The 17,109-nt window shown below is 39.0% G+C and overlaps 1 protein-coding gene across 1 annotated transcript in view; it reads left to right on the top strand.

The window, feature by feature from the left end:
- The window catches only part of TUNAR (transmembrane neural differentiation associated intracellular calcium regulator), a 139,310-nt gene that overhangs the window by 21,092 nt on the left and 101,109 nt on the right, over nt 1-17,109 (top strand). Inside the window, exon 2 of the mRNA XM_071745675.1 lies at nt 4,634-4,686. The gene's annotated coding sequence lies outside the window, so the exon portion shown is untranslated. The remainder of the gene's footprint in view (nt 1-4,633; nt 4,687-17,109) is intronic.

Below are 17,109 nucleotides of genomic sequence, written 5' to 3'. Positions count from 1 at the left end.
CCAACGTGCTGGTGCCTTCACAGCTTGTGATGCCCAGGGACCAGGAGAGGATGTGCCCCCATCCCCTGCCTTGGTGCCCAGGGCAAGCTGCTTCTGTCATACCTCCTGTCATCATGGACACACACAAGCCCTACACCTGCAGAGCAGTCTCCCTCTCTGCAATTTGCTCCAGCTCCTGCAGAGGATGTCCTTAGTTGTTCCAGGTAGCTTCTGCCCTGTGCTGGGACAAAGCTGTGCAGCGGTGCCAGGATGCTGTGACAGTTCCATACATTGACTTGAAAAATCCGAGTTCAGCATTGCTGTATTGGACAAATGCCCCAAATTATGTAAGAACTTAGTGCAAGACATACTTAAATTGTTCTGCTTCATCTTTCTTTTGTTTAGGCAGAAATGAATGCAAGCTATGTAGGTTTGTAGTACTGCAGGTGGGTGCTGTAGAAGTCATGCTGGAATCTTTCCATGGCTCACACCACTTAAATACTTCTTGAAAGTGTGAGCCTTTAAGTTTTACTGATTTATTTCTACTCATTCTCTGCAAAGCTGCTGTGGTTATTAATTCATAGGAGTTCACAAGGTGACAAAACAGGGCATTTGGGTGTCAGCAGCAGTGCTTGGATAGACGACCAGGGAGAGAGAGATGTTGTAAACATGTTTCCCGGGAAATAGGGGGATCTCACCAACTCTGCAACTGTATGAAGGAAGAAAAAAAACCCTCACCTCTGGCATCCTTGCAAACTTGCCCTAAGTCTGCATTATGTTGAGGAATTGCCATTCCAGTCCCACTGACAGAATGTGAGAAGCTGGTGTTTCAATTTTGCCAGAAAAGGGAAAAATGATGGTTCTTGGTGTCTAGAAAAAAACAGAGAAAAAAGACCAAACTCCCATGGGAATCTGGAAACATTGCTGGTAGGAGCTGCCAGAGGACAGAAATGGCTTCAGAGAAGCTAGAAATGTAGATAATGTGGCTGTGGCCATCTAGGGCCAACCTCTCCCATAAAAGCTGCCTGCATGTCCTCCTGCTTCTCTTTCAAATATTGTCCATGTGATGTTGTCTGGAAAAATCAAGTGCACTCTCTTGTCCCACTTCTGGGAGGTCAAGATGAGAGCACAGAGTCACTTGCTGTTATCAAAGGTAAATTTCTAACTCGAGTGTGAATCAGAAGCTGAGAAAAGTGGTGACATTTTATGAAGTTAAGGCTAACCAAAAATGTGCAAGATTCTGTCTCATGTAAGGCTGAGGGGAGAAGGCTGGGGTTGCATTTTTAATTGTTTGGGAATCCAGGTCCCCAGGACAAGTGATGTGCATCCTTTTGAGCATGAGGAAACACTGGGGAGAGTGTGTGACCCTGTGGCACTGTCTCCCTCCTGGAGATGTGATGTGTTTGAAGCAAGAATATGGATCCTGTTCCTGCGGCAAGGAGAGGCAATAGAACAAGAGGAAACCAAGGAATCAAACAAATGCCACTTAAAAACACCCTCCTCTCCTGAAGAGCAAACACATCTCTCTCTTTGCATAAAGTGAGCTGCTGAGGATTAACTAAGTAACAACAAACATGGGATTTTGGTGTTGGAATTAGGGTTTAGATAAATCTGACAAAGCAAGTACAAGGCTTAAGATAAAATAGGCATGAAAATTAAATTGATAATTAGGGAGACACCCTTGGGAATCCCCAGATAGAAACCCTCATTGATTTCTTCTGACACCGAGAAAGAAAAAAACAGGTCAACAAATTGACAAGCACTGTGTGGGGGAAAAGAGTATGTTACAGTCAGATGGTAATCGCAAATCAAAAGGAGTTTGGAAGAAGTGTTTAAGGTTGTTTGTTTAAAATTGAACTTTACAAGCATGGCTGTCTTCTCTGAGGACACGACTGCATTGATAATTCCAAGAATAAAATGTAAAAGGAAAAAACCCAAACCAACCCAGAAAAACAGGTTACACTAAGGTATCAATAAATTACTTGCTCTGCCACGCAAAAGAAAAGACTGCCCATAAGCATCCTTATTAATTCTGCAGCATTCTAAGCTAATGTCTTATGTCAGAAATGCAAATTTTTCTATACATTAAAATCTTTTTTAAATCATTCCAAAGCTTAGTGGTACTGACTCACCACTTACAAATTTTTATTATGCATTAAGAAATTATTAATACTATACAAATCCAATCTGTTTTCTTATATTAGTTTCCTTTTCTCATTTTAACACATATGATCCTCACTGATAAGAATATTGATTTTTTTTTTAAATGACCTGACCTGGCATTTAAATTTCCGGTATCTGATTCCCATCTCTGACACAAACTTTATATATATGATCTTGAGCAGAGGACTTAATTTTTTGTGCTTCATTTGCCTCTTTTTAAAAGATGACTTTTGGGAAGAGAGTTCCTGAACCTCATTCTCCTATTAACAGGAATCCTTCTAGTTTCCGGGATGGATGTATTTTTGGTAAGCTTGCTTCCAGTATCTTTATGTCAATATCTCTGTTAAATTAAATAGTTCTCTTCTTCTCCTGATACGTAGTTCTTGGTTACCTAATGGATTGCATTTCTCTCCTCTTTCATTCTGTATTTTACTTTGCAAGAGAAGTTTTCTAGTTCTTTGTAATGAAAAAAAAATTCCTCTGATCACCTTCATAAGCTGCTCTGTCAGATGGGATTTCTCTAGTGTTTTGTATACAAAGGTCTATTGAGAAATGTTTTGCAGAAATGTTTGTCCTCTCAAAAATATAGAAATCTTTCTGAGCCTGTTGATTCATAAGAATACATCAGGCAAAGGGACAGTTACTTCTGGTACCCCAAGACCATCTCTGTCACTCTGTCCTCCCCCAACAGACAAAGAAGGTCCACCTGAAAGCTCAACATTTCTTGGGGTAAGCCTGTCTGAGAAAAAGACAAAATCAAAGAATATGGCAAGGAGAAATAAATAATTTTTAAAAAAATTGTTGCTGTATAGCTATTTTCTAATAAGAAAGTTAAGCAAGAAAATGCATGAGGCAATTTTGTGGGTTGGGCACAGGGGGCACCCTGGCTGCATTACTTTCCTGCCTGTCTCCTGTCCCTCTGCCCCTGTTCACCTGTCCGTGGTCTGTCCTTGCTGTGAGCTGCAAGTAGAGAACCTGGCAGAGGCAAAACTAACCCAACCTGGGGCCTGGCTGGAGCTCCCTTTCCTGGCATCCCGGCAGTTCCAAGGGCAAGCATGAAGGGAGGTTACTGCTGACAGAGAGGAGCCAGGGTGGAGGTTCAGCTGATGTAAAGTGCTGCCCTTCTGCAGGGCTCAAGGCAGCTGTTCTGGGTTACTTTGGCTGAGTGATTGTGCTCTGACATCAGGAGAAACTACAGGTGATGTGTTTGAATGCAATTAATGAGGCAGCCTATAGTACTTCTGCTCTGGAGTCAGAGCAGGTTTTTTTCAAGTCCTGGGTGGCAGACACATTTCATCTTGCTCTTGGTATGATGTGGAGCTGGGATCAAGGGATAGTGTTAGGCACAAAAGTTGTAAAATGAGGGGTTTAAAGGTAGCTGATATTTCTGCAACTTAACTGCTGTAACCTCATGTAGTCTTCCCTTGTGTAAAATTGTTCCATTAGAAGATATTCTGAGTGACTGCTGCTTTTTTTTTTTTTTTTTTTAAAGTCTTTTTTCCACTGAGAGTTCCTGAATTGATCCGTTTTAGACTTCAAGTAGTAAGTATTATTTTGGCCTCTTTTCTCTCTTTATCTATATTTAATAAGAATTTTAGAGAAAATACAGCTTTGCAACTATAGTAATAATTCTGGAATTGTGGAAATTCAGACGCTCCTTATTGAGAAACAGGTTTTTTTTTTCCAAATTGCTGCAGTAAATCTCTTCTTCCCAGAGCAAATAAATACCTCTCAAAAATTTTCATGCCAAGTGTGCCCCGGATTACAAGGAGATAAATTAAATACATAGCTACAAGAAATTCTCTGCCTTTGTTATGCTCCTCACAGTATTGCTTGGCCTGCCTCATTGGCAAGTCTAATTGGCTCTCTGAGCCCATAGAGGTTCTGTCCACCCACACCAGGAGGCTTCAGCTGGCCTGAGTTTTCAAGTCCACGCTTTGTGGGTGCTATTTCTGCTTGTTGAGTTGACATGAGACAAGTTATTACCATATAAATGAGATAAGGGCTTAGATAATTGCAGACTGAAAGTAAAACTGAGCTGGACTGCCTGTGGCTGGAAATTTTAAGTATACCTTTCTATCTTCAATTAATTTATTTTTTTAAATAGTACCTGTGTACATCTTCCTTCCACTCATTAGCCTACTCTATAAATTATGTAAAGAGCTACTATGCTTTCCATCAGGCAACCACTTGTGAGTTGAGTTCTTTAGAGCCTGAAATTTCCCAGTGTTGTTTGTTTCTCCTCCGTTGGTTGTTATGAAACCTCTAAGCAAAGGTAACAAAATTGCTTTGAGGAAAATATGGATGGCAATCACTTCAACCAAAAATAATCCAGCGCAGTAACTTCATTCCATTTTCTTTAGAAAAAGTCAGAGATAATGTCTTTGGCCAATTTCTTCATTGTCCCTGCACAGTCTGTGCCAGAAAGTGGGTGGCTCAGTTCAGAAGACACTTTCTGATCTCTCTTGGTACCTTCATTTTCTGTTCCCAGGTATCTGCGTTACATCTGTTGGCTCTGCTGCATGAGGCACATTCTTGCTGAAGGTAGGAACATGACTACTGGGAGCTGGGTAGCTCAACAAATCTGGGTTCCTGCTGCTAAAGGCAACTATCCTTCCTCTTTGCCTTCAAGTTAGCAACTGGAAATTTTTCCTCCCACTTGCTCAATTGTGAATTTGTTACAGAACCTTGGGTGTTTTGAAGGCTTCTTTCTAGCCTTATATTCAGCAGTTTACAATCTCCTGAGTAAATCAGGGAGATGACACAAAACCACAGATAGGAAAATGTTTTTTAAATTCTATGCGTTGAAAAAATGCATATTATAAATACTGAAATTAAAGCTCAGTCTGAATACTAATCCATACTTGGAACATAATATAAAGCTTTTACGAAAGATTGCCTGAACAGAGTCCTTGTTTAAACATTATCTTTCTCAATTTCTAAAACTCTTGTCCATGCTATCCCATTTTCCAATGTCCTTCAGTCTGAGACCTTGTCTGCAGCAAGGGAATTGCTGATGGTCTCATTTACTTTTTTTGTGACTTGGCAGAACTAGAGGGTTACTAAGCTCCAGAAGAAAAGATAACACTGGAGTTTGATTACCTAAGGTACCTACAGTATTACAATCTTTAATATAAACAGAACTTTAAACCCAAAGAAGACATTTCTGAAAGACAGGTCAGATGTTTCAAAGAAAACTGGCTGTGAAGAATAAGGAATGTGTTTCTTTGGAACACAGTGAGAAGTAAAACACAGCTCTCCCAACATGTGAGTCATCCTGTGGATGCAGTGGTGTCCAGAGGATATGGAAACACAGAGAATGTTGGATGGCATAAAAAGAAATTTCGAACAATAGGGGCAGAGTGAAAGAATACTGAACACTAAGATTAATATTTCAGCAGTCTATTTAAAACCATGTTATTGCAGTGCTTGAAGCATTAAATTTGCTGGACTGACTAGTGTGGAAAATCAGCTTATTTTAAACATTATGCAGTCGTGGATAAATTGCAGAAGTTTTCAACCAAGCTAATGCATTATGCATCTAAATTGAACAGAAAAAAAGTGTAAATCTTAGGTGTAATAAAAATTGATGGAGGAGCAGAAATGCTTGGAGTTTGAAAATAAAATATGAAGAGCATCCCAGGGATTCTGTAAAGAAAGAACAGTCAAGACAAAGGGAACGTTACAAATAAGAACATCTGGGAATTTCACAAGATTACCCAAGGATATTTAAGATGCACATTTCCCACTGGTTAAAGTTATTCTGCAAGGTGAAAGTTAAGTCATTGACTTGAAGGAAGGCAGAAACAGTTAGTGGCTTGGTAATTTGAGTCTGTGGTTGTTATCAGTAAACAGCAAAGTAATTTTGTGGCTCCTGAAGTGGAGCATGAATGCTTATATCTTCTGCACAGGATCACCAGCTGTGGAGGTGTGAGCCTCTTCTGAATCTTGCTTGTGAAATTCCTCAAAGCTTTTTTTAAATATTTATTTCTATATCAGGAAACTTTGTTTCTCAGTTTTGCTAAGATCTGATTGTGGAACAAAGCATTAGCAGTCATAACCCCTGTGCTACCAAAGTCTTTGTAGCCTAATTAAAAACGAGCTGGAGGTCTAAAATGTCCATTTTGTTCATGTATGTGAGTGACCATGGTTTTAGTAGATGGAATCTGGGTTCTCCGCCCTACTCTGTGTGGTTCATTATGTAGCATTGAACTTTCTGTGCTATCTGTGTCCATTTCAGTCTTTCAGAGCAGGAAATCATCCAGGATATTTCTTACATTATCTAGGAACTACTTTGCCTTACGGTGCTGATAATTTAGAAAAAAGGAGGTTGGAATAGAATTTGTGATGAAGTGGCAAATGTTCTGTCAGAGCTTTCAGGTCTAGACTGTTCCAAGTCCTAAACTGTATCTATATCAGGGGACAAACAGATACCACGTAGGCTTACACTAGGATTAAATATAGAACAAATGCACTGAAACTAAATAATGTAAAAATAATGAAATGAAATTCTAAAATTCTCTAAATATATAAATATATTTATAAATATATCATATTTAAATTGTGATGCTGCATTTTGACAAATAAGAAAAAACTTATGGAATATTTAGATCATGAAGGACCACTTAAAAAGTACTAAGCAACCATAACTTTATGTATCAATAAGTACTTAGGCTTTTAAGAGACTTGGAGAGCTGTCTTTGGCTATGAAAACCTCATTTGTTGTCCAGAAGAACAATAATTCAGTAAAATCTGCAACATAAACCCTTCAGAGTAATAAATGAAACACAAAAAATGTACATGCTTTAATTGTTTAAAAGGTGCCCTAAAACTTGAAGCTGAGATCACATGATTAGAATGATGACTGAAGATGTTAGAAATTTGTGCTGGGTTCTCAGCTTGCCTGTGGATTTTCTGTGACCTCAGATCCATCTCTGTGTAGCTTGGCTCCCTGACTTAGGTGTCCAGCTGAAGTGTTCCTCCCTGAGGTTCCTGCCTGTCAGCCAAGTGTGTGCATGCTTTTTACTTCACCCTTGCAAAGGCTTAAAACTATCAGCATCAATTTAAGATCAGGCTTCATGTAGATTTTATTTTGCACGTGTGACAGGTGAAGACTGCATGGAGCCTCACTGGCAAATGGAATTTGTCAAATATTGGCAATTCAACTGGGTCCTAGAACAGGCACAGAGCTTTTTTCTTCACTAGGTGCTGCAGAGCACTTGTGTTCCATGATGGGAGCTGTTACACCCCAGACAAATGTTCTTGGGTGGTTCTGGATAAAAGTATATTTTCCTATTGGAGTAGCACTTAGTCGTGCAAAATATTTTCCAGCTTGAGTTCATGTTGCTGTTAATCACTGCTCCGTGCCATTCACTGACTTGATGCCTGTGGCCACAGCTCCCTGCCTGGAGGCAAAAGACTCCACTGCAGGGCTGGGAAAGCTCTCCCTCAGGGATGCTGTTCCTGCTGAACCTCCACTGCTGGCTCACTGCTGGTCATATCACACGTGGGATGAAGGCACACTTGGCAGGAGATTATTGAAGAGGAACTGCCTGGAAAGACAGACTTGGGAGTAAATTATGTGCACAAGTGCAAGAGTTGCTGGGATAAAATATTGTCTTTGACAGAGATGTAGTTGGGTTTGATCAGTGGAAAGCCCTACCAGCAACCCAAATAGCCTGTTTTCTTACCTTGTCATGGCTTATTCACTAACTAGCAAAGATATATTAAACCATTTAGTATATTATTTCTTTAGCCATAGAAGATAGCTAGAAAAAACCCTATTTGCTTCAACATTTTCCGCAAACAATTATTGTCACTAAATTTTCTATGGCAACTATAACAACTAAAAATACCACTTTTATTCTTTTGTGTATTTTATAATTTCATTTGTGGTCAATGACAAGCAGCTTAGCAGATTTCATTGCACAAGAAAAATGCTCAATGAAAAGCAAGTTTTTAATCTCCATATTAGGACAGAGTCTGGTTGGAGGCCTGGATCTGGTGGAGTCCTTCAGGGAGCAAGTATTGTGTATTACTGTGCCTATTGACAATGTTGGTGGTACTTTAAACTTTTCTCCTCTTTTTTTTTTTTTTTAATACACCTGACTGGCAAGGGAAGTTGTTGTCAAAAGTGGAGTCTATAGATAGAGGCTTCAGCTAGTGTTTCAGAAGCAACCCAGTTTCTGGTTCACCCCACACAAGTCCTAGTGGAAGAATTAGATATGGATGATTAAGAGGTATGTAAACAGAGGAACATATCTGAATTTGTATATGAAATTTGAATTACTGCTGCAAGTAAGTTTTTTTTGATGAAGAGATTAAAAAGAAATAATCCAACTTACCTTTTACTTACTTTTTTTAAATTTATTGAAATAAAAATAGAGAATTATGGTGTGTTCTGCTTTTTCTTGAACACTGAAACTGAGGACACCCCCCAAACATTTAAAGGTGAACTGTGTATTTTGCTGTCCTTGAGGAAACCTTGTTTTCTGGCCGAAGAAGTAACTCACTTGTCCAGCAGTCTCATTGGCTGGTTACAAAATTCAGCAGTGACTTAGTGAGGCAGTGGGTCAGTCTGTAGGAAGCAGGTTGGGGGTGTTCAATGCTCTGCTTGTGGGACCCTGTTTCAGAGAGAAGAGCAAGTAGAGCTAAAGGGCTGAGAAGTCTGGCTGGGAACAGCTCTTTCACTGGTTTGTGCTCTCCATCTGGTCTGGTGATGTGAAGTATGTGCTTTGGGTGAAATTGATATTGGGAGAGGGAGGAAGAGGCAGTGCATTGTTTTACTCCTCTGCACTCATCTACCTGTTAGTGAAATAAAACATTGCAGATGTGAAAGTGTGGCAGGCACCTATGCAGTCTCTGTTATGCTTGTTGGTAGAATATAATTTTAACTTTTTTTTTTTTTTTTTTTTTTTTTTTTCTTTTAAGAGTCTTTGTCAGGTACAAATACTGATGTGGATGCAAACCCAGGCAGTGGTTACGAGCCCTGAATATTGTCTTTAAATGGCACCAACTTGCTGCAGCACTTGTTGCACACAGAGCAGGGGACATACAGCCCTAGGTTCAAATATCAGCCTTTAATGCAGAGCACCCCAGCATCTCTCTTGTCTGCTTCTGAAATACTCAGTAGGACAGAGAGCAGGAGAAAAAGAAAGCATCGGTCTCGTCTGGATACACTTTTCTGAATTTTCACTATCCTCTAATGCTTTACCCAGCCATGGATCACTGCTTCCTTGGGGCTCTTCCACTCCAGTGAATGAGGTGTGAGGTCTGATGCGACAGAAAGGTCCAAGCAGTTGGCACTGAGCCAGACAGTTTCCTCACCAGAGCTGTCATGGTCCTGTCTGTTGTCATGGGTATGCCACTTATTTCCCTCGGATAAAATTTTGGGCAACCTGCAGTGTATAGCTTTAGATGGTATAAATTTAAACCAAACTTATTACAAAACTATTCTCACTTTCTCTCCTCTGTGGCCTAAGGCATTATTTATTTTTCCATAATGCAGGCTCTGGGCAAAAACTGTGATTGTGACTCAAAATCTTGAGACTAAACAATTACTTCAGTAAAGATTTCAATGTGGCATTTGACACACAGCAAATTACCCAGCATAAGTAATCCTATTCACTGAAGTGATGAGATCCTTTTATGCTTAGAATCAACAAATGCTGCAGACTAAACCATACTTATCTTAGCTAACTATTAAATAGACACTGAAAATTGAGTCTGATAGTTGGCTACTTTATTTACCAAAGTAAATACAGATAATACCGCATATTCTGAAAACATCAAAGTGTAATCCTGTTCCTGTTTTTCTTCCCAGTCTCTAAAATCCATTTGTTTGCTTTTCCTTCCATAACTCTCAGCTTGCTTCCTTTTTCTCTCTTATTAAATTTTTCTTCATGTCACAGTATTATCAGCCTTTGCCATTTGCTAACTTTACGCAAAAACTTGTTCTTCTTCCATCTATTCCACTTCTTAAGTGAAATAAGGACCCTGCTCCTGGAAGAGCCTTGATATGCCACAGAATTTTTTTTTTAACTATATGACTATAATTCATTCTTGCTTAGAACATAACTGATACCAATGTAGAGTTATGTGGATGAGCCCTAGAAGGCAATGTCACGTTGCTCTGCTTGGATACAGCAGAGGACCAGTGAGATACTGAGATCCTGGGTTCAGCCACATCCTTGTCTTGGCCCGTGCTTTTCATCCTCTTCCATTATTTTCTCTTTCCCTCCTTCAGTTTTTGAACTTGGTCTTGTCTTATCTTCAATACTGATCCAGAGTTCCTAAAGCTTCTTTTGGAATGTATTTTATTCAAGTGTTCCCTTACCTGCATACAGTTCTTGGTTTACAATAGCTATTTGCAGATTTCAGAAGTTAAATGAGAATCATTTTTAGTTCATTTTTTAGCAAATTCTTCCTCCTGTGAAAAGTAAACTCTTGTAGAAGTCAGGTTTAACTAGTTAGTGTTGCTTATTCTAGTTTAAGGGAACTCCTACCCCAATAAATCAAAGTAAAGCAAATACTATAAATAATTTGGGTGACACACTTCACTGTTTTATTAGTGGTTTTCATAGACAAATAGTACATAAATCATTAGGGAATATATTGAGAATCATAATTCAGGTTGGAAGGGACCTCCAGATGTCAGCCACTCCAACCCTCTCCTCAGGACAGGTCTCACCAGGTCTGGTTGCTCAAGACTGTGTCAGGTCACCATCCTCAGGGCAGTGAATCCTGTGGATTGCTCCAGAACATTTGGGATACTCCCATATGTGCTGGAGAGTTACCTGGCACTGTTTGTGTTAAAGGAATGAAACAGGATGCCTGAATGAGCATCCTGGGTAGATAGAGGATTAAAAAAAGAGTTAAATACATCAGGGACTGCACTGTAGTTTGTTCTTGGAGCAAAAAAGAATAAGCCCTGAACAAATGAAAAAAGTGGGGATGGCAAACAGTGCTGAGCTGGCAGAATGTGAAAGTGAACTCTATATGTTAGAAATCTTTGTGAAGGGATTTCGTATCCTTCCCAGAAAACTTATCTCTAAGACACTGCTGTGAACTGTGCTCATTTATTCTGGAGAGAATCCACAGTGTTTCTAATTTGTTTTGTTGCATGTGCTGTGCATCTCCCATGGTGTGATGTAATGTAACATGGCATGTGGTGTTATAAATAGAATGATGAGATCTTGCAAAAACCTGCCTAGTGGGCAAACTCCTTGTCTCTCCTCCTGAAAAGCTTCCTGAGATCACCGCTACGTTCCCTTCTTTTGTCAGAAGGAACCTCCCATCGTGACTCCCTCCTGCTGAGGGCCTCGGAGAGCTGTTGGGATAGAATGAGTTTTTCTCTTAAATTCCTTTTTTCAGCAGCACAGCAAAGACTTCATGGGGGGTAGTGTCTTGCTGCTCTCAGTTCCTGTCTCTCCTTTCATCTGTGTCTATACATGTCTAATTTGCTTGGTTCTGTGTGCTATTTTTAGTAACTGTGTAATTATTCAGAAGTCACTGGGGTTAATGCACATGTTCAGAATAGCTCCAATCAGAATCCGCTTTTATGTTGTCTTAGTATTATTTGGATTATTTTTCTCTCTCCCTCATGCCGGTCTCTGTTGCCTTAACAGCAACACTACTGTTAAAATAATACTCAAACAATGTTTTAAAATAGGCCATGGAGTCAGAGTTACCAATGTGACAACATGGGAGCAATTCCCTGGGCTTTCCAGCAGTGGTGCTAGAATGAAGTTTTAAGGTCCCCGTCTTGCTCTGTGCTCTTTGGAAGAATGCTGGGTTACTATATTTATACCTATCAGTTAAGAATCTTGCTGTACCAGCATTTATTTCTAGAACTGTTTGGGTTTCCAGGCAGGCTTCTTCTCTGAGTGCCTAACTAAGAATAGTTCCTTCTAGCTGCATCTTGTATAAGAGTTGAAGGCCGCATCAATTGCCTGCTAATAGGCATTAGTGTAAAGCATCAGCTGTAAACTTGGACTTTTCAGGACTCTCTCTTATACGTTTCATGTTCTAGTGTGACAAAATGTGTAGAATGACTCATTTATTTTTTCAGTAGCAATTTTTAGTTGCTTTCTTCCTCACTTATAAATGAAATTGATGTATTTCTGCAGCTGTGTTGAAAGAAGCATTAATGAACAACAGAGTGATTTACTTGTGTGGGCTCAAATAGACAGATATTATCTGTGAAGATACTAGGCCATAAAATTTGACAAGGTGTGATTTCTTGTTGCAGAGCTTGTTACTTCTGTTGAAGTTTTTCAGCAAGTGTCTCCCAAAGTGTTAAAAGATTTTGAGACAATGGTTGGCAAGTCCAGGTGAGAACACAGCAGTTTGGTGGCATTCTCTCTTCTTTGGTTGAGCCACACAGGGGAGTTGTGCAAGAGAGATCTTACAGGTGAGGGCTACATCAGACTTCATGTAGTTTCTGAAAGGTGAGGAGAAGCAGTCAAATGTAGCAGACATTGGTTTGTTTCATTTCTTCCCACTGACAGTGAGTCCACACATAAGGAAACATTAAACAAGGAAAATGTTACTCCATGAATGCTGCGGTGAACTGAAGTTCCACACATTGTGTCTGGCTCAATAATTAAGGAAAAATAAACCATGTTCAGCCTAAAGCAACAGAGCTTTTGTTAAATTTCATAACTCATGAAATGCTCAAAAGACTTTAATTTTGCTTACAAATTAAAAGCATGTTTATATGCATGATCAGATGCATGTCAGGAGATAAATTTTACTAAAGTTTTTATTTTTTCTTTACTATTAATCTTTCCAGCTGTCATGGAGCATGATCCTTTATTAAACTAAGTCTTGTGCAGTGTGACCTTGTCTCTAGCTTTGCCTATCTCAGATATCCATTGAGATCTGTTACATGGAAAAGTATTTTCTTTCTAATTACTTTAAGGGCTTTTCTTTACATTGAAATTTCTTCTTCTCTCTTAATTTATTCTTTTTCAGCTGCAAGGATTCACATCTGTCTGTACAGAAAAGCAGTCAGGCTAAGTAATGAAAGCAAATGTATCTCTTCTTTCTGTAACAGAGAACATCTTTCTTGTAGTCCTAAAACATGTGTTCCTCTTCAAAACAAATGGATCTTATATGGGCTGCAATCCAAAGTGTATGCAATAAATTCTGGACTTCTGCAACTATTTAGTTGATAGTCAGGAGTTAAGCTAATTACAAGCCTGTCCAGTAGTCCTTGAAATGCTACAATACAGGAGAAGAGACCTGAAATATTTTTGGCCTCAAATTTCCCTCCTTTGAAATGAAAATACATTATAAACAGTAAAAGAACTTGAAGAAAGTTCAGTTCCATACAAAAACCTTCACCTTTCAGTCCCTGTTGTGTCTTGTCTCTCATTGCCAATGGATAAGCATGAAGGGGGAGCTAAATGAGTTCAGTGGATGCTGTGGGATTTTGGAATCCTTAATATTAAATTGTGCTTTAAGTGTGTAAACATTTTGAAGCCTGGATTCAACAATACAATGGGTTCTGAAATTAAGCATGGCTTTAATAACTTCCTGGTGTTAAAGAATACTTTCTAGAATAATTTAATAATTTTTAAAAGTTTTGTAAAATTATCCAAAGCTTATTTTTGTTGATTGCCTTGCAATGGGACATACATTGCAGCAGAAATACTTAATAGAAAAGTGAGGAGAAACCAGTTCCCCCTGATTCACTCATTTTTGAGTGACTCCACTGGCAGGAAGTGTCTAAAGTGTCTTAAGGTGTCTCCAAGTTCTCATATGTTAACTCCACCATCACTTGCCCTTAATCAAGTAAGAAGCTGTTAATGAAAAGAAAAGAAGATGCATTTGCAAGCTTTGCATTTGCAGATTTTTTTGTTTGGTTGGTTTTTGGTTTGTTTTTTTCCATCAGTCAACTATCTACTATAATACTGTTTAAAACACATCCTAATGAAAGAGCTTTTGCAAAACTAACAAACAAACAAACAGAAAAAACTCCAAAAACCCACACAAATTTTCCAGTCCATTTACAGATTTGTTCTTCTGTGACATTCATGAGGGATTCCTTTTTACTGAAACACTAAGATTAGGACCTTCACAGCACAGGTTTTGGGGGATATTTTTGGTGATGTTTTCGTTTGTTTGTTTGCTTGTTGTGTTTTTTGTTAGTTTGTTTGGGGGTTTTTTTTGTGGCAAAGAGCAAGTTGTGCCTTATGTTACATTTGTCCATATCTAAATGGCTGAAGCCTGAGCCAGCCTTTCTTGCAGTGAGATGGCTCAGTAACACCTTTCTGAAAGCTGAAGAACTGTGGGTGAATTTAAGGAAGTGAATTTAAAACCATACGGTGTGCCTACAGTTTGCATTTTGCATTTTCAATGCATAAAGAGTTTCCTGCAGGAAAAACATCTACATAGTCAGGAAAGATAAACCAAGCAACTCAAGGAAGCTGCTACGTAGCAGCTATTTCACAGTTTTGCTTCTGAGCTGCTAAGATAGTCAAAAGTTTTGAACCGTAAAGAAATGTGTTACAGAAAGTGGGGGCAGAAGACCACAAGACAAGAAGTATTATGTGCTTTGGTTACACAGTCACAAAAGCAGCAAAAACTGCTGGAGGGGCTCAATGTACCTGTGTTTCACTGGTGCTCTCTAAGATGTTGAGCCTGGCTGACTGCCTGTGCCTTCATGGTGCTTGGAGTCTGGAGATTTTGGCTGTGATTTCTTTCTTTCTTCATTAATAAATAGATTTCAAATGGAAATCATGGAGGGGGGGAAAAAACCCCCCCACACCTCCTTCCATAATAATTCAGTGAGTGTTAAAGGCACATCACACACCTCACTACAGCAAATGTGACCAGCATCCTTAAAGTGATGAAGCAAAAGGTTTTCTGTTTGTTAAACCACAGAGCACATTGCAGCTGTGCTATGAAATTTATTCCTCACAAAACTTGTTTAAGAGCTGTGCTCTGAAATTTGCATGCAATTCTTCCACAAGTTGTCTTTGAGCTTAATAATCTCCCAGTGCAGCTGAACTAAGCACCCAGTAGACTTCTCTTCGCCTCTGTATATCTTGAATATTGGAACAAGCTGAGATAGGAGTTTATGTACCTTTCTGTCTGTAAGCAGCAAGATGAACTCAAGGGGAGTCTTTCTCTGCTCCAGCCTGTTCTGTATGTGCCAAGCTTGGCCCTGGTGGAAGTGATCTCCAAATATCTCTGTACAACTGTTGTAACCTGCAAACTATGTTCAGAATAACTCTGGAGAGAATAATCTTCCCATTGAGATTACTGGGTGCAAACACAAATTATGCAAACATAAATTCATTTATTTTTTTAATACTCACTTGAATTTTTAAAGCTTATTACTAAATGAGGAATTGGTTTATTATCAGACAGATCCCTGATGGAAATAATTAGCTTCTGTCAGCACTGAGAATCAATGCAATAAGCTATCCTTGAGACCTATCCTGCCAAAGATTGGTAGTTAAAAGTGTTCTGTCTGTGAGTAATTGTTTTCTGTGTTATCTGGAGAGAGAAATAGATTTACATCCCAGAAACAATTGCAGTCTGCTAAAATTGGCCACTTTCACGAAAGCTGATTAATTTTTTTCCCCTGTTTTCTACCTAAGAGTTCAGCTTTGATATGGAAACTATCTTGAGTTACGATGATATGAGGTCAAACTTATCAGAATATATTTTCTGGTCATTCATCATTCTGTTGTGTGGGTCTTGACTTCATTCTCTCCTGCCTCCCTCTCAGTCAAAACATGTCTTGCCTACTTATTTAACTTAGGCTTTGTATTGTTTGGTTTGTTTTTTGGTTTGCTTTGTTCTTTTTTTTTTTGTTGTGTGTGTGTCTTTTTTTTTTTTTTTTTTTTAGCTTTTTTGTTGTTTTGGGTTTGGGATTTTTTGCGTATTTTTAGTTGGATTTTTTTGTTTGTTTGTTAGACTTATTACCCATGATCTTCCCTATTCTTTGTTTCCAAGCAGGTTTCTCCTTTGTCTGGAGCTTCTTAGAGCTTCTGGAGCTTCTTTGTCTGGTGGTTCTGCTCAGGGGTGATGGGGTTTTAGTGACAATCTGGTCATCATGGTTTACAGCTGAAAAGAAGGCCAGCCTTCTGCAGGATCATGGCTGCTCTTTTATATAAGAATGCCTGTTCCTGGTTTGTAAAATGGGTCAGTTCTTCTGCTCATGAATGTAATGTTGGGACTGTGCTCCCTGTGTGCTCATAGATTCCTTTGCCCTTTTTAAATGATAGGAGACTGCACACTGTGCTGGGCTGCTGAGTGAATGTCAGAAATGATCTGGGTTTTTTTGTTTGTTTTGTTTTGTTTTTCAGAGGGAGATCTTACTAACACTGGGCTAATTGTAAAATTTTTGTGTCTCTGTGCCCATAAGATGTATAGAGCCATCATTCGGATCTGCACATATGCTGCGTATAAAGAATTTTGGGTAAAATGCTTAATGCCTTATTACTGCTTGGCATTACAAAACCAAATACAGTAGAAGTTCAAATGGCTTTCTCATCTATTATGTATGAGTACAACTCAGAACACAAAGAAGTTTCCAGGCTTCATTCACAAGAGACCAGGGAGTGGTTAAAACCAGTAGAGAAGGAGAACTAAATTCATTTAGATTCTTAAACTCTAGACAAACCCATCTTGACAACTCCAGCAGAGGGAAAATAAAGCATAAACTTAAAGGATGGAGAAAGCTAGAGCTAAAGTTGTTAAAGCAGTTTTAATAGGGATGAGGTGCTCTGTTAACAAAATAAATCTCCTACTCCTGTACTAGATGCTGTTGACAGATGCAATCCTCTAAAAAAAATAAATACAAAAATGCCCATAAAAGTAAGTGACAGATGATTTGCTGTTGTTTTTTTGTCACTTTTCTGTTTTCAGTAAATATTTTTTCTCTTGAAATGTTTGTCATGGCAGTCAATACTTTTAGGTTGCTATACAGCTGAGGGCTTCGCTCAAGGCTGA

The sequence above is a fragment of the Heliangelus exortis genome, chromosome 5, assembly GCF_036169615.1.
Source record: "Heliangelus exortis chromosome 5, bHelExo1.hap1, whole genome shotgun sequence".
Lineage (NCBI taxonomy): Eukaryota > Metazoa > Chordata > Aves > Apodiformes > Trochilidae > Heliangelus > Heliangelus exortis.
Note: the sequence above shows the minus strand (reverse complement) of the source record. Positions and strands in the feature narration are given on the sequence as shown.